The sequence below is a fragment of the Eleutherodactylus coqui genome, chromosome 11 (genome assembly GCF_035609145.1).
Source record: "Eleutherodactylus coqui strain aEleCoq1 chromosome 11, aEleCoq1.hap1, whole genome shotgun sequence".
Lineage (NCBI taxonomy): Eukaryota > Metazoa > Chordata > Amphibia > Anura > Eleutherodactylidae > Eleutherodactylus > Eleutherodactylus coqui.
Genome location: NC_089847.1, coordinates 83,103,782 through 83,117,587, shown reverse-complemented (window position 1 = coordinate 83,117,587; position 13,806 = coordinate 83,103,782).

The window sequence follows — 13,806 nt, the reverse complement described above, 5'->3', positions numbered from 1 at the left end:
ATCCACTTAACAGTTGCCTTGTCAATTCCATATTTGGTCATTTTTCCAATAAGTATGATATGAGATACTTTGTCAAATGCTTTACTAACGTTTAAGATATACTATATCTACTGCATTTCCCTAATCAACCCAGTCTGGAGTTCTGTCAAAGAAGGAAATTGGATTTGTCTGGCATGACTTGTTTGTTACAAACCCATGCTGACTCTGGTTAAAGGGGTTGTCCCGTGAAAGCAAGTGGGGTTATACTCTTCTGTATGGCCATATTAATGCACTTTGTAATGTACATTGTGCATTAAATATGAGCCAAACAGAAGTTATTCACTTACCTGTTCCGTTGCTAGCGTCCTCGTCTCCATGGTGCCGTCTAATTTTCAGCGTCTAATCGCCCGATTAGACGCGCTTGCGCAGTCCGGTCTTCTTCTTTTCTCAATGGGGCCGCTCGTGCCGGAGAGCGGCTCCTCGTAGCTCCGCCCCGTCACGTGCCGATTCCAGCCAATCAGGAGGCTGGAATCGGCAATGGACCGCACAGAAGAGCTGCGGTCCACCGAGGGAGAAGATCCCGGCGGCCATCTTCACCAGGTAAGTAAGAAGTCACCGGAGCGCGGGGATTCAGGTAAGCACTGTCCGGTTTTTATTTTTAACCCCTGCATCGGGTTTGTCTCGCGCCGAAGGGGGGGCTATTGAAAAAAAAAAAAACCCGTTTCGGCGCGGGACAACCCCTTTAATTACTCCATCATCATCCAAGTACTTGCATACTTGCTGTTTAATAATTTGTTCAAAGTTCTTTCCCGGTATAGAAGTCAGGCTCACGGGCCTGTAGTTTCCTGGATCCACCTTCTTCCCTTTTTTAAAGGTAGGAAAAACATTTTCCCTTTTCCAATCTTCTGGGACTTCTGTTCTCCAGGAATTTTCAAAGATTATGGCAAGTGGTTCAGCAATTACCTTCACTGCTTCCTTTAGTATCCTAGGATGTAATCCATCTGGACCTGGAGACTTGAATTCATTTAAGTTAGATAACTGTTCCCTCACCATGTCTCTGTTTTTAGATAGCCCACATTCTTTTATTATTAAATATCACAGTGTAGATCAGTTTAGATTTCATCTACTTTCTGGGAGAAAACAGATACAAAATAGGGATTTAAAAGTTTGGCCTTCTTAAAACCATTCTTAACCAATTCACCATTTACATCCTGTAAACATCCAATAGCATCTTTGACTTTCCTTTTGTTTTTGACATACCTCCAAAAATCCTTTTTATTGCTTTGAGTCTCAGTTGCAAGACTCAATTCATTATTAGTTTTAACTTTTCTGATACTTGCCCTACAGTTTCCGCAGACCACATTATATACTTCTTTAGATATTCCTCCTTCTTTCCATTTGAGAAACATATTTTTCTTCTTTTTTAGCATATGTGTAAGTTCTGTGTTCATCCATCCTGGTCTCTTTAAATGCTTCTCATTCTTCCTTCTTTTAGGGATTAACAACTCTGCTTTGAGAATCTCATTTCACAATATTTGCCAATCTTCTTCTACATTTCTGTCCTTAAGAACATCCAGCCATCAGATCCGTCCTACCCTCATTCCATTAAAATTTGCCTTTCTGAAATCCAACCTTGGGGGAAGTCTGAGTTTTCTCAGGTCTTCCTCCTCTTGTTATCCAAAATTTAAAGATAGCATGATCACTGCCTCCTAAGGTCCCAGCCACCCTTACTTTCTCAACCATTTCCTCCCTATTCATAAGAATTAGGTCCAAGATAGCAGATTGCCTTGTTTTCTCTTCTACCTTTTAGATGATAAAGTTGTCAGCAAAAGAAGATAAGAATTTGTTGGACCCATTTCTTTTGTCTGAGATTCCCAACAAATGTCTGGATAGTTAAAATCTCTCATAATCACTATGTTGTGCTTTTTTTGAGAGCTTGGCCATCTGATGTAGAAAGATTTCATCCATATCTTCTGCTTGTCCAGACAGCCTATAGTAAATGCCTACAATAGTGTCCTTTCTGTTGTTATCTCCTTGTATTCTTATCTAGTTTCTACAGAACTCCCATGCTCTGAAGTTTGAATTTCTGTGCAGATGAATGTTTTCCTAACATACAATGCACCCCCTTCTTCTCTTTTATTATGTCTGCTTCTTATAAATAAGTTGTATCCTTCAAGACGTGTTCCAATCACGTGTATCATTCCACCAAGTTCCGTGATGCCTACTACATCATATTTCTCTTTCTGTGTTACGAGCTCCAATTCTCCTTGTTTGCTTCCCATGCTCTGGGCATTTGTGTAAAAACATTTTAGTTAGTGATCGGTGTCTCTTGTACCTCTACTTTCCTTCTGAATTTTTCGTCTTTGTTCTTTCTTTCCACTTCTAATAGCAAGTTTCTAAAATGTATTCATTAGCTGTATATTTTTGCCTTTCACTTCCTTTCCCATATTGTTCTAGTTAAAAGCTCTTCTAATGAGTGAAGCAAGGTGCCCACCAAAAATGTGCTTACCTGTTTTTGTAAGGTGCAACCCGTCTCTAGCAAGCAGTCCATCATATAGGTAATTCACTCTATGGTCTAGAAATCCAAATCTTTGCTGATGGCACCATCGACGTAGCCAGTTGTTCACCTCTAGAATCCTGTTCCATCTTCTTATTCCATGGCCATCCACTGGGAGGATGGATGAGAAGACTACCTGTGCTCCTAGTTCCTTTACTTTCTTACCAAGGTCTTTAAAGTCTCTGCAGATGGTTGCAAAGTCCTTTTTTGCAGTGTCATTAGTCCCTGCATGTATTAATAGGAATGGGTGGTGCTCTGTAGGACTGAAGAGTTCCTCTCAATAGGGAATCCCCCACAACTACCACTCTCCTTTTTTCACAACACTTCTTTTTCTCCATCCAAGAGGACTTACTGCATAGTTCTTTGTGGGCAAAGGCATTTCTTGATTTACCTCTGTGGTGTTCCCTATGTGAAAACCTGGTACCGTTTCCTGAGCAGTATGGTTCTGACTGACTCCTAATCCTCCTGCTTCTTTGGGTCACATTCTCCCATTCCTCGGCTTCTGTAGGTACACTGAACATTTCTTTTCCTTCAACATTTTTAAGACTTTCTTCTGATCAAGAAAATCCTCATCTTCCGTAATACATTTTAATGTAGCTATTTTCTCCTGAAGACTTTGCACCTTTTCCTCTAGCAGAGACACAAGCTTGTATTTCTGGCAGGTGAAGTATGGCTCTGGTAAGTCTGTAAACATATAGCATACATTGCAGCTCACCATATGGCTCCTCTTCCATGGTGTCAGTTGATGTCCACTTTGAAGATATATGTTCTGAGCTTAATGACTTGTAGCATTGTCTTGTTAAAAGATGGCACTGTGCTCAGGGAAGACTTCCTCAAGATATGTGTGCAAATAGTCAGCCAACAGGTCACTGTAGCGCTCACCATTCAAGGATTGTGCTATGATGACCAATGGTTCTAGGCCATACCCGCAAAACGTTCCTCAGACCATGACAGTGCCACCACTGGCCTGTTTAACCCAAACGGTGTACTCCTAGGACATGGCTTCATGCTGTTTACACCAAATGTGGGTCTGGCCATCCAAATCTTTGGGCAGGAAATGGGACTCACCACTCGAGAAGACCGTCTGCCATGTGTCCAAGGTCCATTGACATCTTTACTGGACCCATACGAGGGGTTGTTGGCGATGGCGTGGGATCATCAGGGGCACCCTTGTCGGTCTTCAGCTACTGAACTGCAATAAATGCAAGTAATGCCACATGGTCATTGTGGAAATTTGTCTAACTTTCCCATTGTTGCCCTGCTGGGTCAGTTCATCTACTATGGCACATTGTTGCTGAGATACAAAACATGCCAACCGATGCTCGCCTCTAGGATCAGCCACATATTGTCTGTCGCTGTGTGATCTTCTGTCGAATGTCCTCCATGATTCAGTCACTCTAAGTAGACTCTTCATTCTGTGATTCAGGAACAGTCAACAAGTGTGATTGTTTCAGAAATATTGGCACGACGCCTCCAGGCATCAACAATCTGCCTGCAGTCAAAGTCACTCAAGTCAACACATTTACCCGTGACTGCCAAATGTTGCCTTTTACTGCTCAGGAGAGGTCAGCCCATTATCTGAGAGCAGATCCCAGAGTATACATTGATGACACCTACAGATCAGCAGAATGTTTATCTGGTAAAACGGTACAGTTGTGCATGTAGTTGTGCTTGGACAAACATAAAACACAACTGTACCAGTAGGGTTCTGGGGGTTGACCCTTTAGAGATCACACATTGATCCTATTCCTTGCTCTGGTGATTGGTGAATTCCCAATGATGAGGCCTCAACAATCAGATGTTTACCACCTACTCTTTGCATATTGTGGATGGATAAGTGGTAAATGTCTATTGTAGGAAACCTTTTAAGTGTCTTTTTACAAGTGTGAAGGAATCGCTTCTTGTATGTATGGAAAGTTCAAACTGGTTTCTACTATTGTATGCAAAAAATAAAACAGAAACCAATTAGTAACCACCTTAGCCACCCACAGAATCTCTTCATAACAATCTTCATGCCAGGATCCAGTAATCAGCCTAAAATCAGCTTATACAATGGTGATTCTGCCAACATTAACCCCTTAGTGTTTTTACGTCATGCCATTGCAGCACGTGTATGGAGGGAAATCGCGCTGCGATCTGCCTTCATACATCGCGGGTGTCAGCTGTTTATTACAGATGACACCAGCGGCAGCAGCCCCAACAAGCCACACGGCCGATCGGGGCTGTTAACACTTTAAATGACGATGCCAATTCTGACACTGGCATTTAAATCTCCCAAACAATATTCAGGGGTCCCGTCCCCCCCCCCCCCCCCCCCCCCCCCGGCGATGAGATCGCAGGGAGTTGTGTGGGTGTCATGGCAGCCGGGGACCTTCTGAAAGGCCCCAGGGCTGTCTTGGCAGTATGCCTATCAAGCTATCCCCGTAGGGTGGCTTGATAGGCTGCCTGTCAGATCGCAGTATGATGTAATGCTATGGCATTTATCATACTGCAAGAGCGATCAAAGCATCGCAAGTTGTGGTCCCCTCTGGGGAGTAAAAGAAAAAGTAAAAATAAGATCAATAAAATTTTACTAATTATTAAAAAAAATAGTAATAAAAGTTTAGAAACCCCCCGTTTTGCCATATTTATAATAAAATTATCTAAATAATAAAACAAAAATACATATTTGGTATCTCTGCATCTGTAAACGCCCGATCTATCAAAGTAATACATTATTTACCCCGCATGGAGAACGTCGTCCGAAAAAAAATGAAGAACGCAGAAATGCGCTTTTTTGGTCCCTCTCTCTCCCAGAAAAAATGCAATAAAAGGCTATCAAAAAGTCCTATGTATTCCAAAATGGTACCAACGGAAACTACAGCAAGTTCTGCAAAAAATAAGCCCCCGCACAACTACATTGACAGAAAATAAAAAAGTTATTACACTCAGAAGATAGCAACAGAAAATAATTGAAAAAAATAAAATATCTTCTATATATATAAAACTAGCTTACCCGTCGCGCGTTGCTGCGAAGACAGACATACATACATTCGTTTTTATATATCTAGATAACAACCAATCACAGCACAGCTTTCATGTTACCTCAGTATAATATATAACAACCAATCACAGCACAGCTTTCATGTTACCTCAGTATAATATATGACAACAATCACAGCGCAGCTTTCAAGTTACCTCAGCGGTATAATATATAACAACCAATCACAGCACAGCTTTCATGTTACCTCAGCGGTATAATATATAACAACCAATCACAGCACAGCTTTCATGTTACCTCAGCAGTATAAGAAATTGCAACCAATCACAGCACAGCTTTCATTTTACCTCAGCATTCTCAATATCCAGCAATTGTCTTGCGAAACGTTCGGCAGATGCATCATTTTGTAGTTGAACACGCATTCCGTTACTCGTAATGCCTTTTGCTTTTGTGCTTGAGATGGAAATCAAACGATCTTTGTCTGGGGGGCATAACTGTCGACGATGCTCGCAGGATAGGTGTACTATGCCAGTAATCTTCCCAGGAGTGTACTCAACAACTTCCCAAAGTTTCATGGTGATTAGATGAATGGTGTAGTAGCGCAAGAAGGACAGACAAGCAGACATACATTCCTTTTTATATATATAGATGACATCAGGAAGTGAGAGAATTAGATTCCGTACGTAAAATTTGGACGCTAATTATTTTGCGCTTAGAATTGAATAATCGAGTTGGGACCCATTAGCGTTTCCTATTTATGACATATTCAATGCTCATGCCAAATTTCAAGTTTCTATGTGAGAAAATTAGATTCCGTACGTAAAATTTTGACGCTAATTCTTTGGCGTATAGAATTGAATAATCGAGTTGGGGCCCATTAACTTTTCCTATTTATGACATAATCAATGCTCGTGCCAAATTTCAAGTTTCTATGACATTGGGAAGCGAGAAAATTAGATTCCGTACGTAAAATTTGGACGCTAATTCTTTGATGCTTAGAATTGAATAATCGAGTTGGGACCCATTAACTTTTCCTATTTATGACATAATCAATGCTCGTGCCAAATTTCAAGTTTCTATGACATTGGGAGGTGAGAAAATTAGATTGCGTACGTAAAATTTGGACGCTAATTCTTTTGCGCTTAGAATTGAATAATCGAGTTGGGACCCATTAACTTTTCCTATTTATGACATAATCAATGCTCGTGCCAAATTTCAAGTTTCTATGACATTGGGAAGTGAGAGAATTAGATTCCGTACGTAAAATTTGGACGCTAATTCTTTGGCGCTTAGCATTGAATAATCGAGTCGGGACCCAGTAACTTTTCCTATTTATGACATAATCAGTGCTCGTGGCAAATTTCATGCTTCTACAATATCGGGAAGTGAGAGAATTAGTGGCAATGATGGAAATCGAACGATCTACGTGGGGGGGGCGCGTACCTGTCGACGACGCTCGCACGCGCGCCATTTATCATAGCATAAATATACTATGCCTATAATCTTCCCAGGAGTGTACGCAACAACTTCCCAAAGTTTCATGGCGATCGGATGAATGGTGTAGTAGCGCATAAAGGACAAACAGACAGACACACACAGACAGACAGACATTCAATTTTATATATATAGATTGAATGTATGCGTGTGTGTCCGTCTGTCTGTTTGCAGTTTGTGCGCCGCAGAAACAAGACGCACCGAAAGATGGTGGAATTTCATTTTGTTTCCTTTTTATCGCCACTTAGAAATTTTTTTAAAGTTTTTCAGTACATTATATGGCTCATTAAATATTACCGTTGAAAAATACAACTCGTCCCACAAAAAACAAGCCCTCATACAGCTACGTCCATGGATAAAAAAGGAGTTATGATTTTTTTAAAAGGCGGGAGGAAAAAACGAAAATGGAAAAAAAAACTAAAAAGCTTGGTCACTAAGGGGTTAAGAAAACTAACAAGTCACTCAGACAGTGTGAATAAATGCACTAAAATAACTGCAAATAATATGCAGGGTACTCAATGCTTCTAATAAAAGGGTGTAAAAAAGGGGCAATGACCCCTGTGTGTGTATATATGTGTGTCCAGACTGGGAAAATCTGGACATTTGTGTATGGGTTGCGTATGTTCCTGTAGATTGTAAATAAAACCCCATCACTTCTGTGTTATTTCTCCAAGCCTCTGCCTTCTAAAAGTTGTATACAGATACCTCATTTCTATTTTACCTAGTTGTTCACATTCCCAAATATGTTGAAATAGACAACTCTGAGGATTTTATGGGTTTTCCAAGATTTTATATTAATGGCTGATGATGCTCATACACCTTCAATAACTGATGGCCGAACTCTTGTTAATACATCCATGTGCGCAGGTAATCATTAGTTACGCTCGTTCTCATTGTCTGTCAGCGTTCATTACTTTAGGCGGCGTTCGTTACTTTAGATAAAAAGAAAAAAAAAGAAAAAAAGCGCTGCATGCCCATTGTTTTCAATAGGGCAGTCAAACACATCGCCTGCTGTGCTATGTGCTTGCGAGTGCAATGTGACATGTCTCATTGCAATCCATGGGAAACACTTGCGATCCTCTGGCGTGCGTGAAACATGTGCTGAGGGTCGCAATTTCACATGAAAAATGCCTTGCATCAGCAGGAAAGCGCACGTTGACCAGCGCAATATCGGGCCAAGTTTCTACAATGTAGTCTTAGACAAATTATTGCAGAGCACCCACCTCCGTCTATTCCAGACTATGGACCTCAACAATTATCCCAAAAATGGAAAAAAAATTGAAATCATATTGTTAACAGGTTTAGTAAAAAAAAAAATCTTCCGTCTGCTCCTACTGGTCTACCAGTGCTGTGCGTGCGACCCCTGTATTTGCAGCAATTATACTCCCGAGCCGTTTTGAAACACTAAGACCTCATGTCCACGGGCGGGTTAGATTCCGCATGTGGGAGCCCGCAGAGGAATCCGACCCTGCCCGCAGCAGGCGACTCTGCTTACCTGTCCAGGTCTTCTTTTTTCTGCAATGCGGATCTGTGCGGAAGTGCTGGCCGGCGCACATGCGCAGTACTTTTTTTTTTTTCTCAAACTCCTGCTTTCCCACGGAATCCACGGCCCGTCTGCAGTGTTAACTGCGGACGAGCCGCGGATCAGACCACTTCCATTTACTTCAATAGAAACCATCCGTGCGGGAACCGCACTAAAATAGAGCATGCTGCAATTTGTTTTCCGCATGCGGAATCCGGAAAAGAAATCTGCATGTGTAAATTGCAGAACATACACCCATACTTCCCTATGGGTGGCTTAAACTGCAGATCTTCCGTAAATTGAATCCACCCGTGGACATTGGGCCTAATGCGTTTCTTTAATTTAACTGATAATTCCCAAATCCCCCAAAGAGATGACCCTGCCTATGATCGATGAAATAAATTGAGGCCCCTAATGTCTCGTCGAACTGAATATTTTCAAAATGTATATACCCCCGAGAAAAATCTGCCAGTTGATTAGTCCCTGATGAGCATCAAGGGCCGTCTTTCCTTGCGGCAGTTTATCCCATCCAAACACGCCAGGTATGGCGTCAAATTCTATAAGGTTAGTAAGAGCATAACAGGCTATACCTGTGATTTTTTAATATATATGGAGGCAGGGTGTAACGTCAAACTTGGACATGAACATACTGCAGAGTCTTACCGGCACATGAACTGCAGAACTGCAGAACTGCGAACTGGACACGAAAATCGCAGACATGACTGAGAAACAGACATGAACGTTACATCATCTACACCCACGAACTAGCAAAGCCAGACCGAACAGCAGAACTACGGAACAGACTTCATACTCGCAGACAGACACAAACTAATGGCTAATAAACGCTCAGACTCCACATGTATAAATAGATGGGATAGATACAATACGAGGTACTAGTTCGTATTGTGGCCAAGATACTTAAGCCCGCAAGCCCACTTCACAGGTCCTCGTTGACTCATGGGTCCCTACACTAACGAGACAACTAACCCCAGGAAACCTGCTAGCAATGCAGGGCGATCGTCCCGATAGGGAAACCCCCACGCTGGAATCTAAGGACTTGCCTTGATCTAGACAATAAAGGTCTCACAGCAAGAGACAGTTCACACCACACGTACCGAGACTCACAGGAGCATGACACTGTTCACATTGAACAAACAGAGAAAAGGCCAACAGCTTCTAGCAGAGGTGCTGGTATATATGAGCAACAGACCTTGGGGATTGGCTGGCTTGAGCAATCCACACCCAGCCAGCTCAATAAACACCAGCTGTAAAGCTATGCTGCTGAAAACCCATGTATTACAACAGATCCCAGCAGCAAACCCTAACACAGGGACCATCACCCGAATACCCAAGACAATGTTAGCATCAATGGAAAAATTGTTTGGCAGTTAATTGTGCCATTTTTGCTTAAGCGGTACCATGTATACATGGACAATTACTACACCAGTGTCCCAATATACACGTCTTCATGTCACAAATACAGAGTTCTGTGGAACAGTAAGAAAAAACTGCAGGTTTCCCACAACTCCTGGTGTCCAGATGCATGAAAAGGGGGATGTCATACAAGCTTACAAGTGACCGACTGCTTGTAGTCAAGTGCAATGACAAAAAGGATATCTACGTGCTCTCGACTGGACGAGGACACCTCAGTAACAGTAAGGGAGAGAGGGGCTGCCATGGACAAGAGAAAACCTGACTGTGTCACAGACTACAACAAATTAATGAGGGGGTGTAGACCTTTCCGACCATGTGCTTCAGCCAAACCTGATGAAGCGAAAGACCAGGCTCTGGTACAAAAAAGTAGCGATCTACCTTATTCAGATCCCTACCTATAATGCCTACGTAATTTACAAGAAGTCCCCGGGAACGTTTCGCCTTCCTGCAGTTCCAGGAGCAGCTTGTTGAGCGCCTTCTGTGTGAGACAGTCGCACCTCAAGCTCACAAGTCTGAGGAGGTGCGACAGCTCACAGAGCGACACTTTCTACACCCCATCCCTGCCACTGAGGCCAAGAAATACCCACCCAAAAAGGGTTTGGTTTGCAGCAAGCATTGGAGGAGGAGGTATACCCGATTTCAGTGCCCCATGTGCCCAGGCATTTGTAATTGCCCTAGTTGTAGATTATTGCTTTTATCTAATATTAAGGCCATTCTCACACATGCTATTGGCAAAACATCGTGATTTCAATCGCAGTAAAAAACTAACGTGTGAGAGTGGCCTTAGGAAATACCAAACAGAGGGGGTAGAATCTTTTTAGGGAGTCAATGTATTTTTTTTCTGCACAAGTGAGCAATGGGGCCTGGAATTCATTCAGTTGTGCCCTGAAATCCAATGGGTGTTCCCTCCACTATAGGCCTAGCCATGTGTCCTGTAAGTAAATTGGGGCTACAATGGAGGTATTGCTGAACACGGAAGAACTAATGCTATAAAATTTGGGGGTCCGTCTCTCCAGTTTTTCCTGCTTGAAATAACGATAATGTGTCATAAAAGTGACATTTTTGAAACCAAATGAATTTTTTTTCACCCGCTTTATCTTAATTCTTGCAAAAACAAAAACTGTGTGTCCAGAATGCTCAGTACACACCTAGATAAATGGGCTGAGGGGTCTAGTTTTCCAAATGGGGTCATCTGTGGGGGGCTTTTTATCATTTTGGCAGCTTGATGGCTCTACAAGTGTGCAATGGGGCCTGGAATTTATTCAGTTGTGCCCTGAAAGCGAAAGAGTGTTCCCTCCATTACAGGCCTAGCCATGTGTCCAGTAAGCAGACTAGGCACCAATGGGTATGTTTTCAAAATCAAATCATTTGTGGGGGGTTTTAATCGTTTTGGCAGCTCACAGGCTCTACAAGTGGGCAATGGGGCATGAAACACCTTCAAGTAAAATTTCTGTTCTGAAAGCCACCGTCTGTTTCTTACCTTTTGGGCCCCGTTGTGCATCCAGACATAATATTAGGGCCACAATGGGTATGTTTCTGAATACAGGACAATCAGGATTATCCATTTTGGGGTACAAATCCTTGTTTTCATGTGCACTATAGAAAAAAAAACTGTCATTTGCAAAAATATGAAATTGTATTTTTTCACCTCTACATTGCATGACACAGTGAATATATTAAGGGGTGTATTTTTTAAATGGGGTCATTTGTGGGGGTATCTATCATTCTGACACCTATGAGCCTTTGTAATCTTGGCTTGGTGTAGGAAAACAAATTACTCCCTTATACATCTCCTAAATTTTTAAAAAAAGAAAAAAACAACTAAAAGTTTTTCAAATGTGCTTCCAGAATAAAGTAAACAGATGGTAATTTATATAAAAATATATATGTACAGTATGTTTTCCCATATTTGACATATTGCAGTTGAAATCTGAAAAACAATGTAAACTTTTTTTAACAACTTCTCCGTAATTTTGGCGCTTTTAATAAATATACAGAAATTCTATCGGTCTATTTTTACCACCTAAATGAAGTACATGTGACGAAAAAAAACAATGTCAGAATCACTTGGATATGCAAAACCTTTACAGAGTTTTTCTATGTTACAGTGACACGTCAGATTTCCAAAATTTTGCCTTGTCATTAAGGCACAAACAGACTTAGTGACTAAGGGGTTAAACAGCTGAGCAATTTGACCAATAGTGCTCCCGTGTAAGGGCTCCTGCACACTTGTGTTTTTCTCGCGCATTTTTTTTCACGTGATTTTGCTATTTTTTTTTACGCGAAAGTCAATAGGACTTTCTAATGTTAAAAACGCATTTCGATGACGAGTCCTATTGACTTTCACTTTAACAAAATGCAGCAAAATCACATGAAAAAAAAATGCACAAGAAAAACACAAGTATGCAGGAGCCCTCAAAGGGAGAAATCGCTCATTAGTCGCTAAGTGCTTCATTTTAGCTGACTGAAACAAAGCAACTAATGAGCGACTTTTCACTGTATGAACAACTGCCTGTTCACTGTGAATGAAGACAGGGGTACTGGTGCAATATGTCGACTCTGGAAGCTAGGGGTTGACCGGCCTTAGCTGGAGGTAAAGCCCCGGTCACGCCCTTAGCTGCTGATTGGCTCCTGGTCTCTGCTGTCCCGTCCCCACTGTTACTTGCCAGACAGCACCACTGAAGACATTAGCTGACTTCCCTATAGATCCATCTACAAGACATCCATCTACAGGCTGACACCTGGCATGGTGACGGAGGTGCCATGATGCATCCAATGGCAGAAGAAAGTGGCTTACTCCACCTTGCCTGAACACAGTGGCTATCGTGGCAGCAGAAGACAGCGTCTGAGACCCGGCGGGGTACGGAGGTGTGAGCCAGCCATCTATCCATCCATTGGAGGCCGGCACGGAGGAGAGGGACAGTGGAGCCAGGAGCACAGAGGAGGGAAGGCCGACGGGGAGACTGACAGCCGGGCCGTGAGCGGACACATGGCAAGGCGCTGGGAACTGTGACAGCGGGGCCCAAGAGCACCGCCGCCGGTGGGGGCAGGGCCGGGTACAAGCATTGCACACGCTGGTAGGACCTTCCAGCCTTGACCCAATCGGGAGCTGGGGATGTGAGCGGGGCGTTCCTCCTGTCAAACCCCTAGCTTCTGGTGGCGTCAAGATACAATAATACCTACGGAAGACAGGTAGCTGGAAGAGATCTCTGGCAAGCTCCACCTGCATTCACTGAATGATCATCCCTCTAGTGTGAAAGCACAGGTTGTGGTAATGGTTACTCCTGGATGACAATGACTGTAATCTCATCATTACATTAGCAATGCTTTATTCTATGCAAAGGTATTCATTGTATTGCAAATATCTATGCTAGCTTCAAATTACTGCAAACATGTATTAGTACAATGCAAAGAAAGGTCTTGACCAGTTGTGACATATGCATTAAAATGCATGAAGTATTTGGACCATAACATTTCATTTCGTATGTAGATAAATCTTTCTGCAGTCATGTCAGGTGCTTGGCAGGTACCTGTATAGTGCATTAGCATGTGTAAGCTGGGTGGCTCCTGCCATCTGCTCTTATCACAGCAGGGGGTGTACTCTGCTCTTATCTCCAGTCATTACACCCCACTGGTTTCTATTGTTGTCCTAGAGTTGTGGGGGAGGACGGGACATTGATGAGCAGAGGAGAGTTTGGATGACATCAACCTGCTGATAATAGAGGACACACTGCTCTGCTCCTCACTAATCCTCCTGTAGTCCAATACTTTGGCACACTTTGAAATATGTTAATTGTCTTCCCCAACTGTAGTCAGAAGATCCCTGGTAATGCTTGTTCA